The sequence below is a fragment of the Cryptomeria japonica genome, chromosome 6 (genome assembly GCF_030272615.1).
Source record: "Cryptomeria japonica chromosome 6, Sugi_1.0, whole genome shotgun sequence".
NCBI classification, from domain to species: Eukaryota; Viridiplantae; Streptophyta; class Pinopsida; order Cupressales; family Cupressaceae; genus Cryptomeria; species Cryptomeria japonica.
Window position 1 is genome coordinate 312,942,586 of NC_081410.1, and position 15,331 is coordinate 312,957,916.

Here is a 15,331-nt window from a genome sequence, read left to right on the forward strand (position 1 = left end):
TCAATGTCATTTTATGATATTGAATCTTCTTGCAGTGCTGATTATAATGATGTTGTTGAGCCTAGTCCAAATTTCTATGAGCATGATTTGCTTGAAGAAGCAAGGATTCATGAAACTAGTCAGGAGTTAATATGTGTCTCTACTAAGAATGATGTGTGTAAATTAGAGCTATAGACTTTAGTTTCATGTGAGATACAATCAAATGGTGAAGTAAATAATTCTTGTCAATTAAAATATTATTTGATTGTATATGAAACCTGGTACATATTGTACACTAATGCATTACCTAATGAATGTAGTACATACTCATCCATGGATGATGCAATAGAGGTCATGAAAAGGATCTCAATATTTAGTATTGAACATCAATACGGTATATTTGACAATGATGATGGAATGTTCAAAGATAAGGTTGAGCGCGCCAAGGATTGTGTATGTGATCAGCTTGTTTCCAAAGGCATTTTCAAATGTAAGATCACATATTTGAATGAGAATCATATCTTTGACAAGGGTAAATTTCAGCTTTACATTTTTGGTGGACTGGGGCCACCAAACATAGTTTGTATTTGATTATTCAAGGTAGTATAAATAGTATTTATAAGCCCAATGGATAAGGCATGGTCTACTTCTTTCAAAGATCCAATTTCTTGTTATGCCAATAGGAGGCATACATCCCCAACTATAGCCACTATTAGCCCCATCTTGGAATTCATTAAAATAACTTCAAAGCTCCAATGAAATTTTAAATCAGGATTAGTGGGTATGCCCTTTTTGTTTGTTGACTTATTATCCCAGTCATTGGTAAGATAAGTTATAACTTGGAGGGGTTGGTATCATTTAGAAACCTACCCTAAACCCTTTGCCTACAAGGATAAATTGGCAATATGTCGAGGAGTCAACATCTTTTTAAAAGGATTATTAGTTTTTTAAATATGGTGACATGGTGCTACCTTGAAGTGAAACTCTATGCTCGATCAGGGTTTCTTTTCAACTTGGTCAATTCTCAAGTGATCCTATATAAACTCAGAGCTCAATTCTTAGGGATTTTTTTGAGCGAGTGCCAAGTATGGGAAAGTTATCAAATTATTGAGGTGGGACCTCTCGAAACAACAAGAATGTTTTTTCTAACTTTAGCGAGCCTCGAGTAAAAGGAAGATGCACATTGTGCAATGACCACTTGGACAATCAAGATGTCCACCTGACACTTGATGACATAGATGGTGGAGTTTCAGCAAGTCCTGAGTAGAGGGACATCTCCTCACAACTTGAATAGTTGTCATTTGAGATATAGACATAAAGGCTAGTGTCAAATTAAATGCAGAACCGATAATTAAAAGGGAAAGGTTGGCACAAGAAAATCAGAAGGAGAGGAGATTCGAGGAATGAGAATCATGAAATTTTGCCTATTCAGAGTAAACATTGAAATAAGAGATTAAAAGTCTATTTAACCTCAGGCGTAAGGAATTCAAAGCAGCAGCAAGTCAAGTTAAGTGTAGATGGCTGAAATTTTTTGAATTGATGGTCGAGAAGTATAAAGGGAGTTTTAAAAGCATAAAGCCTAAAAGATAGTCTACATGTGTGGATAAATCAAGATAGACAATTTTGAGTTCTCGAGTCTACTTATAAATTCAATAGGTCTTTTTTTAATTAGTGGAGATTTGGAAATTTCTCTAGGACTGTTTGAAAACGGTTTCAGAGATGAGGAAGTCATCCACTAAGAAAGATTATGCGTTCATTGCATTCATCATTTGTAAATTTTTTGACACAAGATGGAGAATATTCAGACTAACTGTTGTATAGTCGAAGAGGCCTTGAAAATGCATTGGATAACTGAAAGGGTCTTGAAAGGCTTGTTCAGTTGCAAGGGACCTTTCAAGGGTTATCCAATTTTTCCCCTTTGCCACCAAATGACAATGAGGCAGTGGAAGAGGGGACAAAAATGATAAGAACATGAGGTGATTGGTTTAGGCATAATATTTAATTGATTGGTTTAGAGATTATTGAAGTTGCAACCACCCCTCTAATTATAATACTTCTCTTTGAGTTCCTCTTTCCACTTGAATGGATTCCATTCTAGAAGTATGAGCTCCTCCTTTAGTTTTAGAGATTCTCCACTCCTTTTGTCATGGGGTTCCTCTTCAAAGTTGTAGACCTCCTCTACTAGTTGGAATGATGCAAATCATGCCTCCGCTGAGTCATCTCCAATGTGATGGTGGCACAACTCAAAAAATGGTTAGGTTACAGTAACAATGCTCTCCACTAGAATGATTTTGGATGCACGTGATTTTCCTTTATCTTATTTGTACCAGTAGAAATTCCTCTTTTTCATGTTGGGTTGAATGACTTGTCAAAAGGGAAGCTAGACACATGTAATCATCATGTAGCTTGTGCATGCCTTATTTATAAAAGGAATACCAAGGTTGTATTAGGGATTCTGAAATTTTTTATTTTCTGGGCAATTAGAATAGGGTTGTGTATAGTCTATCGTTGGAGGAAGATTCCCAAGGGAATGCATGTATAGATTCTTTAGTAATTTCAATTAGTATATGAGAAGACTATTAAATTGTTGCAAAATTGTCTCCATTTGTATTTCTTGTTTTCATATGAATTGAAATGTTAAGGATGACTTGATTTGTATTGATATATTTTTATGTCAATGTGTGACTGTGTGTATGGGTTTCCTTCAAGCAAGGAACTAAAGTCTATATACAAATAATTGTGAACCTGGGAAATAGTTTATGGATTAACAAGAATGGTTTATGTAACATTAGAAGGAGTTGCATTGATGTAAGGTATTGATGTTTGGAAAGCTCACTAATTCAAAGCTAGTTACTATTTGGGTTTGCATTTATGACCTAAGAATTGACTATGTGTCTTGAGATAGACACTAGCCTATGGTGGTCCAACATTTATTTCAGAAACATTTCCATAATCAATATTCCCTCTAACCCTTTCCCCTTCTCTTAAGCTTATTATATTTTGTGCATTCTTAGATATTCTCAAAGGCAGAGCAACCTAGATTTAGCTCAAATCTAAAATAATGTATGTAATCTCCTTATGTATTTGAGAACACTCCATCTTTCGTAGGCTTGTAGGTAGAGGTTTTCCAAGTTTTCTATCTATGTAGGCCCAAAATAGCAACACCCTCCTGAACATGATGGAGCTCAAAGTGAGGATGGTTGTGAGAGCCTTGTTACTATTGGAATTCCATGTCCTTAGTCTATTGATAGTTTAGAGACCACATTGAAGCTTTTATCCCCGACTCAAGATGTGATCAAATCCTTAGGATTGAGGGTTGCAGGAAAAAATAAGAATAGGAGAGATGGTCCAAGTCTAGGACAAAGGGTCTAGGTTTGCAGATTACAGAGCTTTCTATGATTATTTTTTAATGAAGGTCCTAGGAATGATAGGGGTCAAGATGCCAAGGCTCTCTATGCATATTTCCAAAGTTTTAAGAATGAAGGATTCCAAGGCAAATAATACTGAATACCTAGAGGGGACCTTCTCCCACAATTTTGGTGATTTTTTTCTTTTATGCAGATATCACAATAATCAAGGTTTCTAGATGCCCCCAGTCACCACACATTCTTCTAATAACAATCCTTCTATGACTTGCATCCATAGAGGATATGTGGCAGCTGATGTGGATGGAGAAGGAGATAGTCAAAATAGAGAGAAAGGGGCAACACCTCCTAAAGGCTACAATTTTTTAGGACTTCCTTGTAGGATCCAACACACTTGAGCAAGTGTAAATTTTCTTAGTGAGAAATTGTAGGCTCAAGGTAGGGCAGACAAGGAATTATGATCCAGAAGGGTACATTCTATTGGCATTCCAATTACAATGAGAGATTGTTGGCATTTCAATAAGGATATTAAGAAGGTTGTTGATGATTATGGATATAACTGATTAAGGATGTTTATTGTTTTAATACTATTATTTTGTCATTGATGTCAAGAAATTTATTTTATGATTCAGTATGATGTTGCATATCTTAAGAAGTATGTTTTGAAGAGAGTTAAGATGTCGGTAAAAGACACATAAAGAATGTGATGAATAAGGGGAGGAATAAGTTATTCAATGGGAAACTATTACAGAATTAGACAATGATGAGATCATGATGTTTAGATTGTTTTTTGATATCCTACATATGCTATTGTTTGTAAGGTTAATACTATACTATGCTACCAAGCAAAGAACCTAGTCGGTAAACCCTAAGGTTATCGCTATCGGTTAATGAAGGCAGAATGTCTACCGAGTGGAGATTAGTATTTATCAAGTTGCAACCGAGTAATAACAGAATGCATTGAATGAATAAAAGCATTATTTAATGAAGGAAGCTGATGAGCTGGTTATGATTAAATGATTATTACAATGTGTATAAAGGTTGTTAAGGATCTATGGCAATGAAAGATCGACATGAAGATCTATAGCTCAAATTGAACCGCAATACCCTAGCACAAGTTCCAAGAAATGTATGCAAGTTCCAAGGTGGGGGAAAATGTTTTCAGATCGAAGGATACATTGAACCTGGTCAAGTTTGAAGATCTGATGGCTATGATTGATCATGGGAAATGTGATCAAGGAGATTAAGCGTTTGGCAAATTATTTATAAATAAGGAACCATTGATAAACAATGCATGTGGGCAAGTGTAAGCACAAGGATGCTACATAGTGATTACCGAGCACAAAATCTTGAAGACCTGTTTTGATAATAGAGTATAGAGCCCAGCAGAAGGACAAGATAAGTCCTATGACTAGATTGTATTGAGTAAATAAGAATCTGCTTTAGCATTTTTAGATGTGAAGTTGCAGATATATTTTTATTACTATTATTTTGTAAAGTGATAGAAAATCTCTTAACCGAGTGGACTTAACAGTCTTATTTGTAAAACCCTCTAGCAAGGTGACATTCTTATTGAGTGTTGGAAATCCTTTAACAAGGTCACTTCTAACAAGGTGAAGATCCTAACAGATCCGAGGGAAATCCCTTAACCGAGTCACATCTAGCAATGTGTTTGTAATCTTAACAAGATTTTCTTTTAACCGATCATACTCTAGAAGAGTATATTTCTTATTTGGGTTTCCACGTTAAATCTAGTGTTATATGTTTTGTGATCTTATCTATTTATGAGTTTGCATGCTTTACAGTTTTTCTGATAAGGTTACCGAGGTTGAATTTGTTGATTTTATGGAAGATTAAGTTTGTATGATTCACCCCCCCCCCCTCCTCTCATCTTGTTAGCTTGGCATCTGTACTAAACGTTTAATATCAAAACTACCAACATTCATGATTTGAGGACTCAAAGCCTGAAGGTGAGAGGATACTCTTATCAATTCAATGAAAGGGAGGACTTAATTAGAAATGTTAGCCCTCTAGAGGCTATCCAAAGAAGACAAAAATGGAAATATATCCAAAGTTTAGAGAAGGAAAGAAAAGAGAAAGACCCTAGCTTCTAGGGTTTTTTGTTCCAATATTCAAAATGACCTTGCTAGAATGATGAAAAAGGTGATACACTTTGATGATATTCTTGCTTCTGAAAAGAAGAGAAGAGAGGATGGGTAGGTTGAGGAGAAATTGGAGGAGAGGCTGGCCTATGAGCCTTCAAGGTCAAAAGGAAAGGCACCCCTCACTAGGGAATAATCTCAAGATGTCCCCTCGTACCCCTCTCCACAATAGGAACCACCTGCAAGGAAGGTGGAAAAAGGAAAATCAAAGCTCTCTGACTTTGTGGAATTCATTGAGCCTAAATTTGATGAAAGTGTCAGGCAACCCTCTCCACCAAGGGACACTTTCCAAGATGATGAAGCAACTGAGGAGCTTGTAGACCTTGACAGGTATCTCATCCCAAGAACCATTCCATGAGAGGAGGCAATGGATGAAAGAATACTTGCTTCAATGTAATTAATGGTAGATGATGCTTTTGTCAACACTCCTGAATTCAAATTATTTTAGATGAGGTATAAATTAAAGGATCTATCTAAGGAAGAGATGCAAAATTTTGATAAGGATAGTATTAAGTGCACCCCTAAAGAAGGAAGGGATATAGTAGGAAAAAGTGACATAATGATAATCCCAAGGTGGGACTTAGAATTTGTTTTCTTGTTAATCAATTCATGAGGCAAAAGGGCCCAATATATGCTCAATAATTTGGTGAGCATGGGTCAAGGGTTAATCCAAGTGTAAAGGATTTTGCGCTTTGGTCAAGGACCCCTAGAACAAATAATCTAGTTGTATTGTATGGGGTTGAGCATAAAGTTGGAGATGTAGTAATCAGGACCCTGGCTGATACCTCATCTATTGAGGCAGCAACAATTACATATCGTATTGCACATTTTGCAAAGCTGGTAGCAGAGTAAGATGAGAAAAGACATGAAGTTTTGAGAAACAGGCATGTGGCCGTCACACATGATCACAATAAGTTATTCATTGAAAATGTGAGATTAATGAAGGAGCTATCCAAGAGAGATATTGGAACCTTGGCAGGACCCAAGCTAGAAGATTTTGAGAAATTAAAGGAAGACCTTCAAAAGGAAAAGGAGGAAGTGGAAAAGGATTATTTTGAGATAAGAGGTCAACAATTTTGTAGGTCTCTAATAGGGTTATTGAAAAATTAAGTGAGATGCATACGTCTTCAACTTTGATGTCACAACTCCTTAGCCAATTGGACACAATTCTTTTGTTCTTTCAGCCTATTAGGATTACTTGGCTACCTAAGGGTCAAACATTAAAAGAAATTCTTTTGGCAGTAAAAAATGTGCCAACTGTACCCCAAATTTAGGGGAGAACATGGAAGAACTACAATTTATTGACTAAGGAGCTCCCCTACATTGAGGAGTAAAAGAAAACATTGGGTGAAAGGATGTGTTGGCAATGGACACTCATTCGATGGGTTCTGATGATTCATTATTAGTTTAGGGTTGTCATTGATGGCAACTCTTCATGGATGTTCAATCTAGTAGCCATAAGTATTCTTAAACGGAAGCAGATGTCAACCGTTAGCCAGTTAACTGATATTTTGAGATGAATAGAGCAATTTTGGGTCTGGAAGTTTTTCGGTGATGGCGGTCTATTGAATCATTTTTGGTATGATTGGGCCGACATAGAGAAATCATTTTATTGTTGTTTTGGTGATCCACATTTATCTTTTGTGATTTGGTCAAGCTGACATGTGACTACACATTACACTAGCAAGCCGACATGGTAAATGACATATTTTGTGATTGTAGATATATAAGACCAGTGTAGATAATCCTTTTTGTGAATGGCATGATTGTATGCGAGCAAGTGGTGATCAAGAATCCATTTTGTTGTAGTTTCACATGCACATTCTTGATCTGGTAGCTGACTGAGACAATGAATAGGGCATAACAAAGAAAAACAACAGAGGTGATCTAGTCGGTATATTTGGCACTTAACCAAAACTCATCCAAGCATTGTATATGCTATCTTAGAGTTCATTTTTCTTTAATTCATCATTGTAATTAATTAGTAAGGTAGTGAGTCTTTTGACATTGTAGCCCTTATTTTATTTGAGCAGTGAGATCTAGTGTGCCTAAATGCTCATGCATTCCCATTTTGTAATATTGTTTTGCTATTAGCCATAGTGGAATAATATTATGGGTTCAAATCCCATCATGGTTTTCCCATTTGGGTTTCCACTTAAAAATCTGGTGTTATGCTTTTTTGGTTGTTTATTCTATGTTTCTGTATTTCAATAACAAAAGTATGCTTCTGGTGGTTTAAAGTTAAGTTTGAAAATCTTTTAATTGGTAGATCACAAATTCACCCCCCCTCTCAGTGATCTTTGTGTTAGCATTGGGTTGCCATTGATGTCAACCAATATGGGATGACTATCAGTATGAGAGATGAATGTGAAACACTGTCATGCAGGAGTATAGGTTGAGACATCTTTGATATCACTTTGTGTTACAAGACATCAGTAAGGTAAGGATGAATGACCACTGGAGTCACAGGTACACAAGTTAGTGCCTGAATTGTATGGATGGAATGCTAAGGTGACCGGTACTAGTACAATATATCACCAGTAAGGAAAGGATGTCAACTAGTAAGTGATGTGTTGACATTGAGAAGTCAGATCAACCAAGTGAGTGGTTGTCAGCCAACAATGCTCATGATCGATGTACAAGATGGATGGCCAAGGTGTTTGAGTTGTTTTTTGTGATGAAGAGGCAGATTGTTACCTAAATCACATCAACAATGGATGAGAAGAATGAACAAATCATAGGTATGTTGTGAGGTTGTAGAACAATAAGACTCCTACCGGATGAAGAATGCATTCACCATATGAAGAGATGACTGACAGTGAATGTACCCACACCCAATCACATGTGCCTATTTGAAGAGATGTTGCATAAATAGGGAAGTCACATGAGTGAATTGCAAGATGAAGATGACAAGATGTCACTCCACCGGTAAGTGGAGCTTATCTCTAGGTATAAATAGTGTGCATCATGGTTTTATGAGATAAGAGAGAAGAGGCATAGGAAAGTACTTAAAGGCTCACACTAGATCCACCGGTGAAACAAAAGGAATCCCTCAAGTGCATGAGAAAAGGGTTATGCACTGGACCGACACTGAAGGGATGTTGAGATGATGGTACAGATGAAAAGTGATGAGTTTGTCAGCATGACAAACTGCTTGAGATATGATCCAAGTTGATCAGGGAGAAGGGAAGGCTAAGCAGATGCAGTCAGAGTAAAAGGCCCAGATTGAAGATGGAGTTTTTTGAAGGTTGATGAGATAGAGTCATCAAGAGGCTTTATCGGTATGAATTCTCATAGGTAATATGGATAAGGTGCAGATGGATAAGACTTCCCACTTTGTGGGAATGTGCATGTTTTGGATAGACATGTCTAGAAACTAGTTAAGGGGTTCCACCGGTAGTTCAGCTAAGTGCAGACATGAAGGTTAACTGATAGAGTGTGAGATACTGGTAGGGTTAGTAAACCAATAGAAAAGAGGAACCAGTAGAATGTGTTATTCATCAAATTTGGTTAACCCAAGTTCACCTACAATTGATCTAAGAAATAGCCAATTTCAATCTATAAAGAACCTCAAAACTTGGACAACATAACAAGGATCTAAATCCTTCTACTCTTTAGGCTCTGCAAAACCTAGGTGGGTGTACCTTTGAATCATTTAATCATACCCATTACACACAAGACAACTTCAAAAAAAGAAGATAGATCTCAAAAGGTTCAAAAACAAGGAGGGTATTGTAGATGGGCTAGATCTACACTTACAACTCAAAAATGTTTGAATCATGAGATGGATGGAACATTACCACAGAACAGAAAACAAAAGATATTCTGATTTTTGATTTTAAAATTGGTGTTCTGACAATCCTTCAATGTTACAAAAGACCAGTGCCTTATTCAGGACATAGAGTCATGCATAAAATTGGAAGAGAAATCTCAGATGCAAGCTACTCTCAACATTAAATTTTCATGTATGAATGTATTACATTAATAGAATCCTCTCCTCTATCACAAAACCCTACTTATATATCCAATATACATTCAAAATCATTAATGTTGGGTTTCGGGATTTAAATTCTTCCTTGAAGAATACCGAAAAGGCAAACATTACACTCTTAGAGAAGGCTAAAAGAGACAATTCCAAATTATCCTTGACAGTATGAAATTGTATGAATCTGAATACATTTTTGGAGACAATTTCATCGAAAATCACACATACCTTGCATATGTATAAACCTGCAAACTGAAACAAATCCTACAACAAAGACAAAAATAGAAACCCAAAATAACACACTGTCATTTGTAAAAATAAAAAGATGTCATCACTGAAACCTACAATTTCAGATTTCTCCCTTGGAGAAAAATTCCAAAAACTGGGAACCCTTACAATTGAGAAGAATTGAGAATATGAAGGAAAGCGAAAAAGATCAGATTTCATCAAAATTTTCCAAGTGTCCTCTTTTCCCAACTGAATTTTATTTTCTCTCTCCTTCCCATAGAAACTTCTCTCAAAATATATAAGATTTTTTCAAATGGATTGTAGAACTAAATTTCTCATTTCGAGGGCTTTCCAACGGTATATAATACTTCTATATTTGGATAAAAAATACCCCTGCTGAGTGAATTAATCTTAATCTTCAATGTGCAGGCAATCATTTAAATTTTCTTTTTTTCCTCAATAGTCAAGAATATGCAATTTCAGCTTGATTTTTCACCAATTTTGGACCTGCACCCTCACTCCAACCTCCTTCCACCACGCTGAGGGAAGAATCTGGTAAAGTCACTGACTTTGGCTTTACACCTTCCATTGCATTGGATTGAATTTAAATGTTTATACCCCCACTTCCACGTAAAGGAGGGATGATGTTGGCATTTAACATGCCATTTGCATTTGCTAATTTTGTTTTTACTTTAACCTTTTCTAGCCATCACGCCACCAAGGAGGGGTTTGGCTGGTTTTACACCTGCCAAAATACATTTGAAAGTTTTAATGTTTCCCACAATAGCACCATCTAAACTTCAAAGTCCACGCAACCCATTTCATTTACTTTTAAAAAACTAGAGCCTTGTCAATTGAAGTTGTTTGAAACCTTTTGAACGTTGCTCACACGTGGGAGAAGGAAGGAGGCTCTGCACCTGCTGAATGCATTTGCCTGGAAGTTTAATAAAACCCCTTCCCTTTGCATTTTCTTTTAAAAAAAATAAACCTGAAGTCTTTTCCATACCACGCAAGGAGGAAAGAGGCTGCCATGTTTCATTCATTTGGAGGTTTAAAAGGTTGCTATTTGCATTTGTTAAAAAAAACTTTAAAACCCTCTCCATTCCACACCATTTTCCAGGTGCATTTTTTTAATGTCTCTTCTCTATCGCTGAAGGAGTATTTGACATTAAACTCACCAATTTGAAATTGCCTGGAGTTCTTAATTCCTTTTTCAGTATTCACATCACACTAATAGCAGGGAAGATACTGGCAAGGGTCATGAGAGTAAGCTTTACACCAGCCATTGCATTATTTGAAGCTGCTATGCCTTTTCAACATTTTCCACCCATTTGCCTGGAAGAATGCTACCAAAATTCAAAAACTTTGGTCTTACACCCTTTCAGCTATCAAATAGCCAAGCATCTGCTTCAATGCACCATTAATGTCCATATTTCTCTTATGATATTCTCTAGCTTCTTCTATATCTCTTAAATGATAAAGCACATGATTAAAAATAACAATTAAAACTTTGCTTGAAAAGACACATGAAGTGGCAAGTCAGGTCGGGCCCCAAAGTGGGTTTGGCTAAAAAAAATTTTGTTTTCATGCAACTGATCATTGAAAACACCTCAGGAACCTTGAACATGCCTCTGGAATCGATCGGCACCATTTTCTGATCATTAAACTAAGTTTCACAACTTTCAGGCGCCTGCACCACATTTTTGCATTTAAACCCAAAGATGCAATTTTAAAATTGGTCAAAACACCTTTCTGGATTTCGCAAACTAACATGCATACTGTCTAATATATAAAAATTCACTCTACCAAGCCCTTTCTCAAGATGAATCCTGAGTGAAGAAATATTAATGGTCAAAGATGACCAACTGGCTTTGTCAACACTATGAACCTGATAAAACCAATGCGCAGGGACCTAAAAATGCCTTTCTTAAAAATATCAAACAATCTCCATAAACCCCCAAATCTGGGGCATAGGTACTTTGAAGTATAGAGAAGACCTGGGAATGCTGAGTTTGACCAGGAAAGTAATAGGGTACAAATAGTGCGCTCATGAAAATAGCAACTTTAACTGATGTAGCAATGAAAATGCAGAAAACTGAATAAAGTGGCTCAAGAAACCCTTTTGGAAAACTGATCAAATGAATTGGTAATGGCTTGAAACTTGGCATGGAGGCACACTTATATGCATACAATTCAATGCACTTTTAATTTTAGCATGATGATCAACTGGTCAAAAGATATAGGAGCTCGAAGTAGGCTATTTAATAAAATTTGCATTTGCACCTAACATGCACTTCAGCTCACCCCTTGAAAAGGGTACTTGATAAATTGATCCAAACTGAATTTTGAAAGTTGGAAAACACTTCATAGGTCAAATGAAATGTATAAGACACATTTCAAAGCTTTACCTCTTGATGATTAACTGGCTCCATTTTACGTGCCCTCAAAGTAGACCTATTAGGTTGGTTAATTAGGTGGTCATTCGAAAGTGCAGATGCAAAAATTTGAAACAGGCCTCTCAAATTGACACAAGAATCCAGAATCTATGGTAGAGTAGACCACCCCAAAAATGAAAAATTTCTCTTCTCAAAAACAAAGGGTTCCTTGTTCTACCCAAACAATGGGGTACTTTATTGAAAACCACACAACTGAAGCAATGCAACTGTACAAAATATACAACTTATAAATGGCCCCAGGCCATCAAAACTGAAATCACTTTTTACCTCTGTCAAACACATGATTTTTGTTTCCATAAACTGGAGGTAAGCTGGAAGTTTCATTGTTATCCACTTGATCAATCACACTTTCATTTCTAATTAGTTGATCACATAAAACATAATCATCAACATGCCCATAATCATTCAATCTTTGAAAACCAAACAAATGCTGAAAGGGTTGGTCACTCAGTGACATAAGAGTGTCATACTCTTTACCATTCTTTCCCAGCTGAAAAGAGAAGTAACCCAACTTAGTCTAAAAGTTGAGAACATCAGGCACATCTCTATTGCTAGTTTGCTCAAATGATAAACACTCTTCCACAATGATGGCTTGCAAACTAGAGAGGAAAACTTCCTCATAAAATGACTACACCTAATCTTGTTGATCACAATTTCTACAAACACTTTGCATAAGTAAAAACACATGATCATTACTTGACAATGGTTCATTCACCACTTGGAAATCAGAGAAGACCACTTCAGATCTGTCATTCTTCTTAACAACAAGATCCACACAATGCATATCAAAATATGAGTTCATATCAGCATATGAATCTACATCTTCACACCTATCAACCGTATATGTATTTTCATCTTGTCCATCGCTCAAATCAAATATAGGGAAAGAATCAACAACATATGTATCATACTTCACACCCTCAAAAACATCATCAGTATCTGAATAGGTACTAGTTGGGTATAAGAGATTGGGCACATTTTTTGATGCATACCTCTGAAGATTAGTAGCTAAGAGCTCTGAGATTTGTTCACTACTTAGTGAACCTTCTTCTTCATTTTCATTTTCCTTGGCTTAATCCTTTGTGCTGTAAACATTGGCCCAATATGATAAAGGTATTAAATTAGTAGTGCTCATGTCTTTATGCACATTTATTTCATCATTACAACAACTTGCATCCGCATCATAGCTTTTATCATTTTGCTCATAAAGTGCTCCTATATGTTGCAACATAGTTTCATAACTGGGGTTGCAAACATTTTGTGGATCGAACTTAACAACAAGGTGATCCATATCATTAAGATCTAAAACCTCAACGGGCTCATGATTAGTTGAACACTTACTTATGTTCTCACAAGTTTCTTCTTGCTCGGAATACACATCTAAATAGTCATGCTAAGAATAAGAGTCACCTTCAACATCATAAGAGGTATATCCACTCACGGATTCACCTCCATCACTATACTCAATTCTGTGTATATTTTCAGATTTAGTCCTTTCAATCTCATATATCCATTCTTTAATGCATGCAACACTTTCTTCTCTCAAGGTAGCAGACCTATTAATCGAGTCGGGCTCATCAAGCTCTAAGAATAAGTCAATCCGAACAGACTCATGGGGTCTAGCATCAGCTGAAAGCTCATTTAATGTAGCTATAAATATTTCATAGAAAACATATGACGACTCTTCCTCTTTTCTTTTCCCTACTTTCTTTCTTAAAAACAAGTTAAACTTCTCTTGGATCCTTTTAAGACATGTTTCAATCTCCCTATCAATTTCTTTCAGATTTGACAAAGGATTTTTTAGATCTAGGAACTACATCTAGATCCATCAAGTTTATAACATTTACTGAACCATTACTATGATGATATGTCTTTACTATTTTACAAACTCTCTTCAAAACACATACAGTCATAAATTTTTAGAATCACATACTTCTCCCATCACTTATGAATGAAATTTATTTCAAAACATGAAGTATGTAAATTGCAAATTTCTTTTCCTTTCAATGGTGACTATTTCACCTTATAAGGAACAAAACTATTTCATGAACACTTTGAGGAATACTTGGAGAAAAAATTGTTGTTGCTGTTCACTTCACTTCTGACTGAAGATTTGAAGAACTCCTCGAAATCTTAGGTTCATTCTTACAGAGTCCCCACCTCCCTGAAGAGGAATAAAATTTAACTATTGATCTTCACTCTAAACACTTTCAGATTTCTGGGTCATACCACACACAACAGAGTCACATAACATTTTCAAATTTCAAAGCAACAAGACTTTCCAGGGTATACACTTTCAAATCTGAAAATAACTTTCAGATTTGTAAACTTGTAAGAATCTTCCCCAAATGAATTTTGGCCAGACTCGTGGGTTTGACTATAATCAACAAGGTGAATACAACTTTTCTCAACCTTACTAAAAAATGCAATTACACAACACTGTTAATCCCCAGCAGAGTCGCCATTTTTGTTGTTCACCAAATCTGGTTAACCCAAGTTCACCTGCAATTGATCTATGAAATATCCAATTTCAATCTATAAAGAACCTCAGGACTTGGACAACATAACAAGGATATAAATCCTTCTCCTCTTCAGGCTCTGCAAAACCTAGATGGGTGTACCTTTGATGCATTTAATCAGACCCATTAGACACAAGACAACATCAACAAAAGTAGATGGATCTCAAAAGGTTCAAAAACAAGGAGGGTATTGTAGATGGGCTAGATCTACACTTACAACTCAACAATGTTTGAATCATGAGATGGATCGAACATTACCACAGAACAAAAAACAAAAGATATTCTGATTTTGGATTTTAAAATTGGTGTTTTGACAATCCTTCAATGTTACAAAAGACCAGTGCCTTATTCAGGACACATAGTCATGCATAAAAATGGAAGAGAAATCGTAGATGCAAGCTACTCTCAACATTAAATTTTCATGTATGAATGCATTACATTAATACAATCCTCTGCTCTGTCATAAAACCATACTTATATATCCAATATACATTTAAAATCATTAATGCTGGGTTTCAGGATTTAAATTCTTCCTTGAAGAATACCCAAAAGGAAAACATTACACTCTTAGAGAAGGCTAAAAGAGACCATTCCAAATTATCCTTGACAATATGAAATTGTATGAATCTGAATACAT